The following is a 16527-nucleotide window of genomic DNA, read 5'->3' as shown; positions in this document are numbered from 1 at the left end:
GGGAAAATTAACTACTGGTTCAATAAGTTTTTTTAATAGACTTTATTTTAAAGTCTATTTAAAATAAGAGCAGTTTTAAAATTCACAGCAAAACTGAGCAGAATGTACAGAGATTTTTCATATGTTCCCTGTCCGCACACATGCACAGCCTCCCCTACTTTCAACATCCCCCACCAGAGTGGTACATTTATTACATCAATGAACATACATTGACGTATCATCATCACCCAAAGTCCACAGTTTACATTAGGGTTCACTCTTGGTGTTGTACATTTTATAAGTTTTGACAAATGTATAAATGACATGTATTCACCATTGTATTATCATACAGAGTAATTTCATTGCCCTAAAAATCCTCTATGCTCCATCTATTCATCCCTCCCTCCCCCAACCCCTTGAAACTCCTGATCTCTCTATCGCTGTCTCCATAGTTTTGCCTTTTCAAGAATGTCATATAGTTGGAGTCATACAGTCTGTAGCCCTTTCAGATTGGCTTCTTTCACTTAATAACATATGTTTAAGTTTCTTCCATATCTTTTCATGGCTTGACAGATCTTTCTTTTGTGCTAAATAATATTCCATTGTCTGGATGTACCACAGTTTATTTATCCATTCACTTACTGAAGAAAATTTTGGTTGCTTCCAAATTTTGGCAATTATGAATAAAGCTGCTATAAACATTGCATGCATGTTTTGTGTGGGCATAAGTTTTCAACTCATTTGGGTAAATACCAAGAAGTATGGTTGCTGCATCAGATGGTAAGATTATCTTTAGGTTTTTAAGAAACTACCAAACTGTCTTCCAAATTAGCTGTACCATTTCTCCTTTCCATCAGATTCATACACTTGATAATTGGGATGATCATTAAAAGAGACCAGAATAATCAGGTGGCTGATTTCCTCTCTCACCTGGACAGAGGCTGAATAGGGTGGGAAAAGAAGCAGTTAAAGACACAGTGAGATTTCTCTGCCAAAGAAATCAATAGGAGTTTGGGGATACAGGTTATCTTCGCAGCTAGAATGGAAACAAAAATTAGAGAAGGAAGGGAAGCTGAGCAACAATGGCAGAAGAAAAGTTACCAGGGAAAAATTTCCATCAGCAAGATAGCTAAAAAAAAGTTTTAATAACAAAAATAGTTAATATTAGAATTTAAGTTATATTTGGTTCCTCTCCCTCTCTAGTTAAAGTTGAATCACCAAACTGATTCTGTAAAGCCTGGCACAAACATAAGTGTCCTATGTGAGTGGTTCTGGGGAAATCAAAGAAAAGGGGCTGAATTCCACAGCTGAGGGAACAGAATAGCTGTGGAAGGTCGGATATGAATGAGTCCTCCCATTATGCAACTTGTGTTCCTACTAGGTGCTAATCTTTCTGTGAAGATACAGTGATGAAAGGCTGATATCATATTCCCTCTTCCTCAAGGACTCCATGATCTAGTGGGGAAAACTGAGACATACACTTACTGTAATGATGGAGAACACACTCCTAGATTCAAGTTGTTACTCTGTTTACTAACTGGTAACCATGTTCTGCCTTGATTTCCCCATCTGTAAAATAGGGATAATACTGGCACTTATTTCATAAGGTTGTAAAAAATTAAATAAAACAACACCTTATAAGCATTTAGTCATGGTGCTCAATAAATGTCAGCTATTTTCAGTATGATTTCTGTCTTTTCTCAAAGCTTGGCCCATGTTCCTTAATTCAGCAAAGGGCATTCCTACCCACTTGATTACCTAAATTGAAAAACCCAAGCTTCTCTCTTCCTTCACTCTCACTTACTCAAGAACTACTTCCTACAAATTCTTTCACAAAAATATCTCTTGACTTGTTTCTCTTCTGCCCACCCCCACTGCCAACCCCATCTTTCAGGTCACCATCATCTCTCTCTTACATTGCTCCAACAACCTCCTACCAGTCTCCAATCTTGGCTCTCTCTGAAACACTCTATGCAAATCAGTCAACTCGGGCTGGGCGTGCTGGCTCATGCCTGTAATCCCAGCAATCTGGGAAGCCCAGGCGGGAAGATCGCTTGAGCTCACCAGTTTAAGACCAGCCTGAGCAAGAGCAAGACCCCATCTCTACTAAAAATAGAAAAAATACCCAGGCAACTAAAACTAGAAACAAAAAAATTAGCCAGGCATGGTGGCGGGTGCCTGTAGTCCCAGCTACTCAGGAGGCTGAGGCAGGAGGATTGCTTGAGCCCAGGAGTTTGAGGTTGCTGTGAGCTAGGCTGACGCCATGGCACTCTAGCCTGGGCAACAGAGTGAGACTCTGTCTCAAAAAAAAGAAAAAGAAAAGAAAAAAATCAGCCAGCTCTTTCCTGTCATATCTGCTCTTATTCCTCTCTTCCGTATCTCAGTTAATGGTATCATCGTCCACTCCACGACAAAATTTAGAGGTCTTCCTAGCCATGTCCTCTTCTTCATTCCCCATATTCAATCAGCCATCAAATTTTTCTTGAATTTGCTTCTCTGTCCATCCCCAGTTCCCCATTACTGCCTCAGTCCAGGCCGTCATAATTTCCAACTGCCTACAAAGGTATCTTAACCTACTTTTTGCCTAGTCTTGATCCCTACTGGTTTATTTTCAACACTGCCTCCAAAGTAATCCTCCAAAATGAAGAGTCCATCACATCACTCTCTTGTTCATTTACCCATTCATTCAGGGTATTTTCCCTCATGGAGCTTACAGTTTACTGTTCTTCCTAAAAAAGCAAACGACACTATTATTCATGGTTTCACTCCTGTCCACCTTTTCAATTTCAATCTGAAAAAACGGAGCAGGGTGTCTTACTAACCATGCTTCTTTCAAGTCCTGCACACTTCAGGGCCTTTGTATATGCTCTTTTCTGCACCTGGAACAATCTCTGCCCTTCCTCACCTAAGCAAACCCATCCATCTTTCATAATTCAGCCTTACTTAGAAGGTGTTCCTGCCTACCACAGCATCCTGAGCATGTTAGTTTTAACCAGATGGTAAACTCCAGAGAAAAGAGACTATTATCTTCCTCTGTTTCCAGCATCAAGTATTAGTACCTGATATGTACTAAGAGCTCAATAAATGTTTTTGGAGGGAAATGAAGGAGAGAGAGAAGAAGAGAAGAAAGACATAGGGCCAGTCTTCACATTTTGCCACAATGTATTACTAGATTGAAATAACAGAACATTGGGGAAAAAATCACATAGTCCCACTGGAGCTTTATTGTAAGTAGGATTTCTTGGTGCCCAAGATGGATGCTGCAGTCTTTTTTATAACCTAATCTCAGAAGTGACATGTCATCACTTCTTCTATATGCTGTTAGTCACACAGACCAACCTGGAGCAGTGTGGGGGTGCTGCACAAGGTGTGAGTCTCAGGAGGTGGGGACCTTTGCAGCCATCTTGGAGATTGGCTATGACACCCACTGTGGCTTTCATTTGTTATTTCCCTCGTGACAAATGATATTGAGCACTTTTTTTATGTGCCCATTGGCCATTTTGTATCATTTTTATGAAGCTTCTGTTCAAATATTTTGACCATTTTGAATTGAGTTCCTTTAATGAATCTATACAACATTGCTTCAGAGACCTTTACCATCCTTAATTCAAAACTCTGCAACCTAAACATCAAACTAATGAAGGGAGGCTACTCAGCTTTTCCCCCTGTGAAATCAAGTTGCCTAACTTCAAACTCATTGCTGCCTAACAACCTATTTCAACCCATCTCTTCTCAAAACAGCTATTCCAAATCTAATTCACCATCAACAAGCCCCCATACCCCATCCTTCTCTAGCTCCTGAGTCAAGTAAACTTATTGGAAAACTCTTCTTTGGGGAAGAAATTTATCAATCCAAGAGAAAATAACTAAAGATACTGACAGTCAGGAGCCACCCATATGTAAAGGTCCAGCCATATCACCCTATATTGAAACCTACCAGTCAAGAAATCTGTATTAGTTTGCTATGGCTGCCATAACAAAATACCATAGACTGGATGGCTTAAACAACAGAAATGTATTTTCTCATAGTTCTAAAGGCTGGAAGTCCAAGACCAAGGTATCAACAGGTTTGATTTCTCCTGAGAAATCAAATCATTTCACCTTGGCTTACAGATGGCTGCTCTCCTGCTACCTCTTCACGTGATCACCCCTCTGTGCATGTTTGCTCCTAGTGTCTGTTTGTCCTAAACTCTTCTTGTTATAAGGATACCATTCAGATTGGACTAGGGCCCATTCTAACAGCCTCATTTTAACTTAATTGCCCCTTTAAAAGTCCTATCTCCAAATACAGTTGCATTTCGAGGTCTTGAGGGTTAACTGGGGGAACACAATTCAGCCCATAACAAACCCCTACCCATATACACAGTTTCCAATCAGCTTTTTAATGCCTATCTCTTATAATACAAGAGAAAGCTGGGAATCAGTAAAATATAGGGAAAGCCTCTACCAGGAAAGAGAGAGACCAAAAGAAACATGAAAAAGAAACTCAGAGGAAATAGAGATAAGACAAGAAAAAGAATTAAAAAAAAAAACTATTATGATTACATTATTCTGGAAAACAGACATTCTGGAAAAGGAAAAACAATAGAGATAGAGAACAGAGCAGAGCTGACAAAGACTGGAGACAGAAAAAGGGAATGATTATAAATTTTGAGGGGTGGGGACACTGTTCCATATCTTAAATATGGTGGTAGCTGCAGGACTCTATATGTTCGTCAAAACTCATAGAACTGTAAACCAAAATGAGAGGATTTTATTGTGTGCAAATTTCACCTCTGGTAAAAAGAAATTGTCATTAATATGCTCAGAAACATGAGATTTTACACATCCATAAAGCAGAACAATATACCTTTTATAAAAAGAATATTCAGAAAATAAAAATATTATCTTGAAACTTAAAAATATTATAGAAGAATGAGAATGTAATAGAAGGGCAGAAAGATAGAGATAAGAAAATTACCTAGAAAGTAGAACAAAAAGATGAAATAAAAGTAGGAAATGGAGAAAAGGTAAGAAAAATAAAAGATCAAGCCAGGAATGTCAATAATATGGGCTTCTCAAAGAGTGAACAGCAAAAACAGAAGAAAGAACATTACCAAAAAAAAAATTCCTAGAACTCAAGGGCATAAATTTCCAGTTTGGAAGGCCCCTCTACCTCCCCATCATAATGGATTTAAAACAGCATGCACACCCAAGATACCTCCCTGTAAAAATGTGGAACACTGACTTCTCTGACAAAAGAAGACCTTAAACATTTCTAGTGAGAAAAAAAGCAGGTCATACATAAAGGATAACATTAGATTTCTCAACAACAACACTGAAAGCTAAAACATAAAAATGGAACAAAAACATTAAAATTTTGAGAGGAGAAATTATTTCTTTCTTAAATCATAAACCAAATCAAGCCATGAGCCATGTATGAAGGTAGAAAAAAGAATATTTTCAATCATGCAAGTTTTCAAAAACTTTACCCCCCATGCACCCTTTTTCGAAAAAATTACTTCAAGAGGCAATGTAGAAGTTTAGAAAATTACTTTCTAAGAAAATTATCTCTAGAAGTAATCTAGAGATAATTATCCACCAAAAAGTTAAACAAGAAATAAGAAGATATGGGGTCCAGAAAACAGATTATCCAAAGGAGGAGAGAGGTGAAGGGAATGCTCAGGACAACAGTAATGAAGATACCAACACAACAGATGAGAGATTTAGACTCGTGGTGCAGTCAGGGATGAATAAAGGATAGATGTTGAGAAAGTAAATTAAAAAAACAGGCAAATTATTAACATGAGAAAATAAAAAGGTGTATTAGAACAACAATGTAATCAGAGTATGAATAATAACTATAGAATCATAACAATCTAGATATTGACTATTGATCTTACAAAATTTATGATTTGGAAGGATGGAAAGTGTATGTGTTGTGAACTAAAATAATTTTTTTTTTTTTTTTTTTTTGAGACAGAGTCTTACTCTGTTGCCCGGGCTAGAGTGCCGTGGTGTCAGGCCAGCTCACAGCAACCTCAAACTCCTGGGCTCAAGCAATCCTCCTGCCTCAGCCTCCCGAGTAGCTGGGATTATAGGTATGTGCCACCATGCCCAGCTAATTTTTTCTATATATATTTTTAGATGTCCATATAATTTCTTTCTATATTTAGTAGAGACGGGGTCTGACTCTTGCTCAGGCTGGTCTCGAACTCCTGAGCTCAAACCATCTGCCCGCCTCAGCCTCCCAGACTGTTTAGGATTACAGGCGTGAGCCACCGTGCCTGGCCTAAAATAAAATTTTAAGGCTCACTCCCACACCAGCTGACTAAATGGACCCCCTCGTGGCCAAAAGGAATATCCTAAAACTAAATTGCCTGCCAGGAGGAAGGAGGTCAGACATATCTTATCATGCCCCCTCCCTTCTTGGGGACATGCTTTGTAACCCATCAACAGGCCTAAGGGTATTTGAGACAAACCTACAGGTCCTCAATTTATACAACAAATCTATGTCCGGTGGCTTGTCTCTGATAAACAGCAACTATGTTAAAACATTCCAAGCCTTTAGACAAAGCTTCATGTCTTTAGCCAATTACAAGGCAAAGAATCTTTAAACCCACCTATAACCTGTAAGGCACCCCCTTCCCACTTCCAGATGGCTCACCTTTTCGGGCCAAACCAATGTATGCCTCCCATGTACTGATTTATGACTTTACCTGTAACCCCTGTCTCCCTGAAATGCATAAAACCAAACTGTAACCCAGCCACAGAGAGTCCACTTGCTCAAGGCCTCTTGGGCATGGCTCCAGGTCATAGTCTTCAAATTTGGCTCAGAATAAATCTCATTAAAATTATTTTACAGAGTGTGGCTTTTTTCCCATTGACATTGTGTTTGTTCAAATGGTGGTGAAAGAAAGTCTTTATCACTACAGATAATGTCTAAAAACAAAAAAAAAATCAAGAAGCAACATTATAACCGTGTTATTTAGAGATTTCAAGGTAAAATCCAAAAGAACAGCAAAAAGAATTGAAATTTATTGTCTCTGGGAAAAAGGAAAGGGCAGAGAGACACAAGAGATTACTACTTTTCACAGTTAACCTTGTTAAACTTCTGAAGTTTTTAAACCAAGTGCATGTAACACTTTGATTTTAAAAAGTTAAAAAGTAAATTATAAACCATATTAAATTCATGAGCAACAGGGTGAAGTATTATTCTGTGTATATCCTGTTTGTTGTACGGCCCCTGCAATGTTTTGATAAATATTTCCACTCTGAAGCTTTTACTGACTTATTGTTTGTATACACAGCAGCTGCATCAAAGAGGAATTACAGTTGATCCTCACATTCTGTATTTGTGAATTTGACCACTCACAAAAATTTATTTGTAACCCAAAAATCAATACTTGTGATGCTTTCACAGTCATTCTAGGACACACACAGAAGGCAGGAAAATTTGAGTAACCCAATGTAGCACATTCCCAGCTGAGGTTGAACCAGTTAACACTCTGCCTTCTTATTTCAGCTCATACTTTAAACAAGTGTCCTTTTTCTAGTATACTTAGTGTTACAGTTTTTGCATTTTTGTGCTTTTTGTTGATTTCACTGTTTAGAATGGCCGCCAAGTCTGGGTGTGGTGCCTCACACCTGTAATCTCAGCACTTTGGGAGGCCAAGGTGGGAGAATAGCTTGAGGCCAGGAGTTCCAGACCAGCCTAAGCAACATAGCAAAACCCCTGTCTCTTAAAAAAAACTTAAGTTAGCCAGGTGTGGTGGTGCAGCGCAGGCCTGTAGTCCCAGCTACTCCAGCTACTTGGGAGCCTGAGGCAGGAGGACCACTTGAGCCCAGGAGTCTGATCACCTCACTGCACTCTAGCCCAGGCAACAGAGCAAGGCCCTGTCTCAAAAAAACAAAAAAAAAGATATACCACATTTGTTTATCCATTCAGCTGTTGACAGACAGTGAGTTGCTTTTTAGGCTACATTGAATCAAGCTGCTATGAATATTCATGTACAAATCTTTGTAAGAACATGTCTTCATTTTTCTTGAGTAAATATCTAATGGAATGACTAAGGTAAGTATATGTATAACTTTTTAAGAAACTGTTAAACAGATTTCTAAAATGGTTGTACAACACTGTGTAAGAATTCCAGATGTTCCACATTCTTGAAACATAGGAATTGTTAATCTTTTTAATGTTAGCCATTCTAATGGGTGTATATTGGTTTTTCATTGTGTTTTTAATTTGCATTTTACTGATGACTAATGATGTTGAACATCTTTTCATGTAATAGTTGGCCATTTAATGAAGCAAAAACTTTTTTTTTTTTTTTTTGAGACAGAGTCTCACTTTGTTGCCCGGGCTAGAGTGAGTGCCGTGGCATCAGCCTAGCTCACAGCAACCTCAAACTCCTGGGCTTAAGCGATCCCACTGCCTCAGCCTCCCGAGTAGCTGGGACTACAAGCATGTGCCACCATGCCCGGCTAATTTTTTCTATATATATTTTTTTAGTTGGCCAGATAATTTCTTTCTATTTTTAGTAGAGACGGGGTCTCGCTCAGGCTGGTCTCGAACTCCTGACCTCGAGCGATCCACCCGCCTCGGCCTCCCAGAGTGCTAGGATTACAGGCGTGAGCCACCGCGCCCGGCCTTGAAGCAAAAACTTTTAAATTGGGTTCATTTACCATCAGGGAATACGTTTTTACTTTTATTATCTGAAAAGACACTCAGAAAGGACTTCTAGAGAAATATTTAAGTCAAAATCAATGAATGAGTTTTAAACAGTTAAGTGCATGAACTCTGAAATCAGACTGCCAGGATTCAGTCTGCTCAAATTCTGTGCTCTGAAAATAAAATAAATAATTTAAAAAAATAACAAGTTCCTGCTCTACTATTTAATACCCAAGTAACACTGGGCAAGGTAACTTCACTTCTCTGACCTTCCCTTTCCTCATCTGAAGCATCTATCTCCTAGAGTTTGCAAGGTTTAAATGAAATGTTAAATGTAAAGTGTTTGGTACATTTTGCAAGGTTTGCAAGGTTTAAATGAAATGTACGTAAAGTGTTTGGTACACTTCCTGGCATGTAGTAAATGCTCACTAAAAGTTTGCAATTATTATTACTATCATTATCACATATGTATTATACAGTCACACCACCTACTAAAGCAAATAACTTAAAATCCAGCTGTGAAAACCAAAAAAGATGGACACATGATTATTTTAAGGAACAGAAAAAATATGGTCTCAATACGCTATGTTTAAAAAGGAAAACCAGAGCCTATTTGTGAAAAAACTGATAGGCTGGTTGGGAGTAGGGGATGATTACAAGGGGAAAAACAGTTGGAAAAGCATCAATTGTAACATAATTTGTTGAAATATATTGAGCAGCTTGTATATCTGTCTTTTTGGCCTCTAGTATGGAAAGCTATTATGATGATACAGCTGGGCAACCATGCAAAGAAGTATAATTATAATGAAGCTGCCATCAATTCTGTGCTTGCCAGAGCTGCTTGGTAGGACTCCCCTGGTACTTGGCCCTAGGGTTTCCACGACACAAATAAACTTGAGCAGCACCAGAGCAGGGATAATTGACAGATGCCCACACAAGTAGTTCATCTGTGTGACAGTAATCATGGCATCCCTCCCCACCCGTATTAGCTAACTACTGAAACCAAAAAAACCCCAAGTCACAAACAAACTGGTCAAATATCAATATCAAATAAAACATACGATATACACCAAAAGGATTTGCTAGCTTGATATTTTATGGAGAACTTAACTATCAGAACTTGTGAGTGAGAAAGCAGAAGATGGACATCTCTTCAAAACATGCTTTCTTGATCTGCTGACACTTTTTCTATAATAATTAGCATGATGTTTTCTTTCTAGCCCACCTTAGAAGTCACAGAAGCAGCTCTGTTCCTAATAACCTAGTTTGACAGGTAATTTTAGGAAGATAGGGTACCTGGAAAATTAGTATCCAGTAGAAGACATTTCAGGGAAATTATAAATTTGGGGTCACCAAGCAATAATTGTTTTCAATTTCTAGGTTTGTAGAAAATAAGAAACAAGGTTTGTGGAAAAGAAGGCTAAAAAAATCTTCATGGACTCAAGGACGTTTCAATTCTGTTCTTCATGGAAATCCATGAGTGTAAATATTGACATAATTACAGATTAATTATTCTCTTGTCATCATCCACTTCATTTCTTTCTAACACAATCATTCACAAAATAATCATGTTGAAATGAGAATTTTTAACTAGTTTTCGTTCTCTAAAATCTCTGGGTGTAGAAGAGACATGGATCTTCAGTATCAGATATTTAAATTTATGTATAATAAAAAATATTAATAAAATAGGAATTCACCTTGCAATTTAATTAATTAATATTAATTTTCTGAAGCCCTTGTTACATTAAGAAAGTAGATGAAAGAGGCACGATGAAAACAAAAAAATCTTCAATTTTTGCAATTAATTTCTATGTTTTCTCTTTACATAAACAAATAGTACAAAATATTAAGAAAATGCTGATAAAGAAAATCAACAAAATTAAAATCACTCATTTTTGAATCATTTAAAGCCAATAATTCCTAGTGTTTTGGTGTAAATACTTTCAGAGATAAGTAGATAGATGGGTAGATAGATAGATGTACTATTTTTGTTCAAAAAATCTAATCATGTGCTAGATATAACATAACTTGCTTTTATCCTTTAATGTTTTGGGGGCTACCACTCAGTACTTTAGATCTAAGATGCAATACTCAGTTGAGTCTCAGAGTACATTGGTCCCACTTAATAGAGATGAAGGCTTTCCACGAAGTATGCCACCCTATTAGATTCTCATTGCAAGCCAAGCACAGTGGTTCACGCCTGTAATCCCAGCACTTTGGGAAGCTGAGGCAGGAGGATCACTTGAGCCAAGGAGTTTGAGGTTGCAGTGAGCTATGATGACACCACTGCACTCTAGCCAGCCAACAGAGTCAGACCCTGTCTCTGGGGGGGAAAAAAATTCTCTTTGCAAAGAAGTGCAAGTTAACCAGTTACTAGTTATTATGGTTTTTGAAATCCTATTATAAACCCCAAAAGGTAGTGTGAAAGTAATTCTAAAGTTACAAGGCAATTATACTGTTTAGGGACAACCAGAGGACAATGGTTAGATGGATAATTCATAATTCAACCTCTATTGACAACTAATTTCTTAAGAACTGCTTCTTACCCTGTAAAAACTTTGCTATTACTATGGGATTTGGAATCAAGTAGGTTTTGGAACTGTTGAATACTACTACTTTAATGAAAACTTGATAAATTTGCAGGAAGTATGGTACAAAAAGGGCTTTTGAGTCACAGTCAAAACATGCCATAGCCAAACTATTACTACAAGTCACGGCTAATCCCAAATGCCTTTGCTCCTCATTTCCCACCATCTCTTGCAGTTAGGTTGGGGTCAAATGACTAGGATCTGGCCAGTGAAACACAGGACAAAATAATAAAAGCCAACTCTAGCCCTGATCCTTAAAAACAGCCCAGGAAATCCTCCAGATCCCATGGAAGCTACAAATTTCAAAAGTGTTGCTACATATGTAAGAAAAATATTTTTATTGTATTGAACCACTGAGGTTGTGGACTAATTTGTACTGCAGCACAACTTAGCCCATCCTGACCAATAAAGATGTCAAGCATCAGAGGCAGAGTGAGTTCTGAGTGAGTTCACAGTATCCAAGCCAACAACTAGGAAGTTCATTTCAGGCTAGGCTGTTCCATCATCCCTTTAGGAGCAATCTTCAAACTAGGATGGTTATATGAAGACTTTCCTAAGGGATGCATGAATCATTTTAAAGAAATCAATTTCCAGGTCTTCAACTTCCGTATATATTCTTTCCTGCAACTGATCAGCCTATAAATAAGCCTTCCTTCACAATAAGCCTTCTCCGACTATGCAAAAGAAAGCATATTCCCCACATGTGCCAGATCTTACTCTCAGTTCACAGTATAAAATTTACTTATGTGATGAAAACTTTTAGATATCAACTTAAAATATGCAAAGAATTGTTTTTCAAGTCATTTAGGAGATAGACCACTACTATGGATTGGTATGTGGAAAGGTGGAAAACAGTACCAATTTATAGACTTTGTAAATCAATTTACAGTTATAGAATTCATAAACAAAAGCCAAGCCACAGAAAAAAAATTCTCCTTAGGTGCTCAGGCTTCTTCAATGGGCCATTCTGAAGTTAGTCATCCAGGGGATCAGAAGTAGTTGAACAAGAAACTGGTGGGGAAAATGGTAGCTACAAACTACTGAATATTCTGTACTGAATTACTGAAATATTGAATTAAAAATGTTCTTTTTAACACTTCCCAGGTGATAAAAAATGTTTTAAAATTTAAAATAAATAAATAAATAATTTATTTTAAAAATGTTCACAAACCCAAGAGACCCCTTGAACTTCTCAATGTTGGTGATGTGGTTCTCCTCTTGTAGAAGACTGACCAAAGGGAAGAACTTTGTGCAAATTAGAAAAAGGTATCCCTTTCTAGGGGACAATTGGCAAAATAGTGCCCATTCTAGATTCACGAAACATTTTCATAGGTACTTGAGGGAAATTATCTCAGCAAAGAAGAAAATGTGTGTGGAGGGCAGTGGGATACTACAGTGTTAGACTGAATGAGAGAAGCTTCCTAACACAAAAAATATATTGAGCCCTATTTCACAGAACACTGCAGATATTTAACTAGCAGCTTGGAAGAAGTATGGGGGTGAATATATATGTAAGAGAGATTATGTTTTACGATTTGATTTGTATTTAACAGCTCCTAATGAGTAACTCTGAAGACCAGGAGAGGAGTCTGGAAAGAAATTTAGGATGCTTTCTGTGTAAAGATCTATGGAATACTTCCAGAGACTTCTCTTCAAGTAAAGGTAAAAATTATTCTTTAAGGCTTTTAGAGGGCCAGGCGCGGTGGCTCACACCTGTAATCCTAGCCCTCTGGGAGGCCACGGCGGGTGGATTGCTCGAGGTCAGGAGTTCGAGACCAGCCTGAGCGAGACCCCGTCTCTACTAAAAATAGAAATAAATTATCTGGCCAACTAAAAACATATATAGAAAAAATTAGCTGGGCATGGTGGCGCATGCCTATAGTCCCAGCTACTTGGGAGGCTGAGGCAGGAGGATTGCTTAAGCCAAGGAGTTTGAGGTTGCTGTGAGCTAGGCAGACGCAACGGCACTCTAGCTGGGGCAACAAAGTGAGACTCTGTCTCAAAAAAAAAAAAAAAAGACTTTTAGAGTTTTGGGAGATGGAAAAGGTGGAAACAAGATGGAAACAAGAAGCTTGTTTCCAAGGACACAGGCAGACCTCAAGGTGGCTTAGCCATGTTCACATTACAAACTCTTTAAAACCTTTAATACATAATATCACATTGTCCACCAGACAGGTTATGTGTAACAGTACCAGAGCAATGTATGAAAATAGTCATCTTCCATAACCCTGAACATAATCTTTGGTTTTGCGAGGTTTTTCTGTTTACTTGGTTATTTGATGCATATTTGAAAGTTAAAAATTTGCATGTCATTGTCATTTTAATTTGCATTTAATGACTTCTGAAATTGAACATTTTTTATATCTATTAATACTTTTTTCATATTTCCACTTATAAATTATTCTTGCTGTTGGTCTATATTTCTACATGCACATTTATCTTTTTCTTATTGATTTATATGGATTACTTATATAGTAAGAATATTAACCTTTTTATCAGTCATATTTAGTAAAATTAATTTTCGCTATCTACTCTTTGCTCTTCAAAATTGTTTTAGAATTTTGTTCTTTCAAAAAAATCACTTTTATGGTTTCTGCCTTGGTATCGTTTTAGCGTTTCCCAAGACCATACTTTCAGTTATTTGCTAGAAGGATTCACAGGACTCAGCATGTGGTTGTTTTCACAGCTAAGGTTTATTACAGCAAAATGACAATATGACAGGATCCACAAGGGGAAAAAACACAGGCAGAGACTGGAAAAACCCATGTACAGGCTTCTTATATACTCTCCCTCTCACGGAAGGCCGCACCAAGCATGCTTCTTTCCCAGCAACAAAAAAACATACAAACATGTGCAATGTTTCTGCCCACAGAGGTCTATTAGAGACTCAGAATCCAAGGTTTTTATTGAAGCCTATTCACATAAGCACTGTCTCCTTCCCATGTACCAAAATTCCAGACTCCCAGAAGAAAGGTCAAATTTCCAGATAGCAACCAAAGTCCAAACTTGTAAGATGGTCCTTCTAAAGATAGCAACCTGAGGCCTGCTACATTAACTCTGTTCTCCTCAGGCATCATGTGTTCCCAACCAACTCCAGATTATATAATTATTCATTCATAGTTGGTTTTCCCATTTTCTTTAAAAAAAAAAAAAAAGGGTCTCACTTTGTTACCCAGGCTAGACTGCAGTAATGTAATCATAACCCACTGTAACCTCCAACTTCTAGGCTCAAGAGATCCTCTTGCCTCAGACTCCTGAGTAGCTGTAGCTGGGACTGTAGGAACACACCACCATGCCTGGCTTAATTTTTTTTTTTTTTTTACAGACAGGGTCTCACTAAGTTGTCCAGGCTGATCTCAATCTCCTGGCCTCAAGTGATCCTCCCACCCAGGGCCTCCCAAAACCCTAGGATTACAGGCATGAGCCAACACACCTGGGCTTGTTTTTTCTTATTTAAACATTAAATAATTGCTTCGTGGATAAGAGATTGATATTTTTCCTTGACTTCTATTTTCCTAAACATTTCACATTTTCTACAAAAAGTATATATCATTTTTATAATTGGAAAAGTACAGGCCGGGCGTGGTGGCTCACGCCTGTAATCCTAGCACTCTGGGAGGCCGAGGCAGGAGGATCGCTTGAGGTCAGGAGTTCGAGACCAGCCTGAGCAAGAGTGAGACCCCCGTCTCTACTAAAAAAATGGAAAGAAATTAGCTGGACAACTAAAAATATATAGAAAAAATTAGCTGGGCATGGTGGCGCATGCCTGTAGTCCCAGCTACTTGGGAGGCTGAGGCAGAAGGATTGCTTAAGCCCAAGAGTTTAAGGTTTCTGTGAGCTAGGCTGACGCCACGGCACTCTAGCCAGGGCAAAAAGAGCGAGACTGTCTCCAAAAGAAAAGTACAAAGATGCAAATTCTAATGGCATTAAAACTTTATTTACTCATTTTAAAGCAAACTTTTAGTCTTTGTGTCTGGAAAACAATATTCATGCTCTCTTATATTTTTCTCCATACAAAAGTAATCTGTCAGTAATTTTATTATTTTCAGTGAAAATACTTTTATAAGTGTGAGTTAATACTTGTGTTAATACTTGTTTACCTGGGTAAAGAATATTAGTCTACAAAGAAGTAAACATGTATAAGACATTTCACCTGTGCTTGACTACCAGGCATGTTTAGAAATGAAGATAAAATTTTAGTGAAGCAGTGGAATTTAACTCTCAGAAACTCTTGAAAACAAGTTGCTTCTAAATTTTGCTTTTTCAGTGATACAGTTGCTTAAATGATGGTGAAATTATCTACTGTGTTCAATGCAGCTTAACCCTATCAATGAGTGAGCTAATCACATTCTATAGATGCATTTACTTCAACATGAAACAGCTAACAACAGATACCTCAGGGAAACTGAGATAAATCTAAAATGTTTCAAGAAATATTAAGGTAAAGCTTACGCTTGAAGTATACATACAATCATTTCTGTACATAGAAATCATTAGATATGTTCTCCTAAGAAGTGTTTTACATGAAAAACACGTAAGTTTTTAATCTCTGTATTTACTCATTTGTAGCCTGAAAGTAAACACAAGGTTTCTGCAGCAGAGATCAGAGTTACTAGTATTTACATCAAGAAATGCACCGTTTCCCCACACCTCAGACTCCATCCATACACGAAGCAATGAGAACCAGTTGATTAGGCTTGAACATTACAGGGTTCGAATCACAGGGGAATCCCGAAATTTTGAATCTAGAAGTTTGTACAGAGTAACTGCCCAGCTGCCACCTTCCTCTGAGAAAGGGAGAGAAAGCAAACTACCTAAGGTAAGCAAATTCTCCTTGGGGAAAAAAAGAGGAAGGTCCTTGGATTCTTATACTTTGGAATGGAAATAAATGTCTCTAGGGAAAGATAAGATAAGCATCACTGGGTTTATAATCCTCAGAATGTCTCCAAGGCTCACAGACACATAGCTCCACGAAGTTCTCTATTCAGTCATCTTTTAACTTCCAAGAGTTGTTCTTTAACCCAGGTTCTATTACAGTTTTCTTTGCTTAGAAAGCCCTGACCATACAGAAACATGAAATATTTACTTCTTAATAACACATAGTAAAACTAACCAAAGTAATTCTATTTGTAGCATTGATTAATAACTGACACCTACCTAAATAGTGGCTTTCAAATCCTTTCTGCAGAGCCTTGGGAATTCCTCAGAGGAGCCCCAGAAGCCTCTGTGGAAGGGAGGTAAAAGTAGGGGTACAAAGTGAGTATGGTTCTGGGACCCCAATTCATTCTTCAAACACAGGTCTTCTGCTCT

General features: G+C 37.9%; 1 protein-coding gene across 1 annotated transcript in view; it reads right to left on the bottom strand.

Annotated features, from left to right (window-relative positions):
* Positions 1-16527, bottom strand: part of SUGCT (succinyl-CoA:glutarate-CoA transferase) — a 699594-nt gene that overhangs the window by 679724 nt on the left and 3343 nt on the right.

This window comes from Lemur catta, chromosome 11 (genome assembly GCF_020740605.2).
Source record: "Lemur catta isolate mLemCat1 chromosome 11, mLemCat1.pri, whole genome shotgun sequence".
NCBI lineage: Eukaryota > Metazoa > Chordata > Mammalia > Primates > Lemuridae > Lemur > Lemur catta.
Note: the sequence above shows the minus strand (reverse complement) of the source record. Positions and strands in the feature narration are given on the sequence as shown.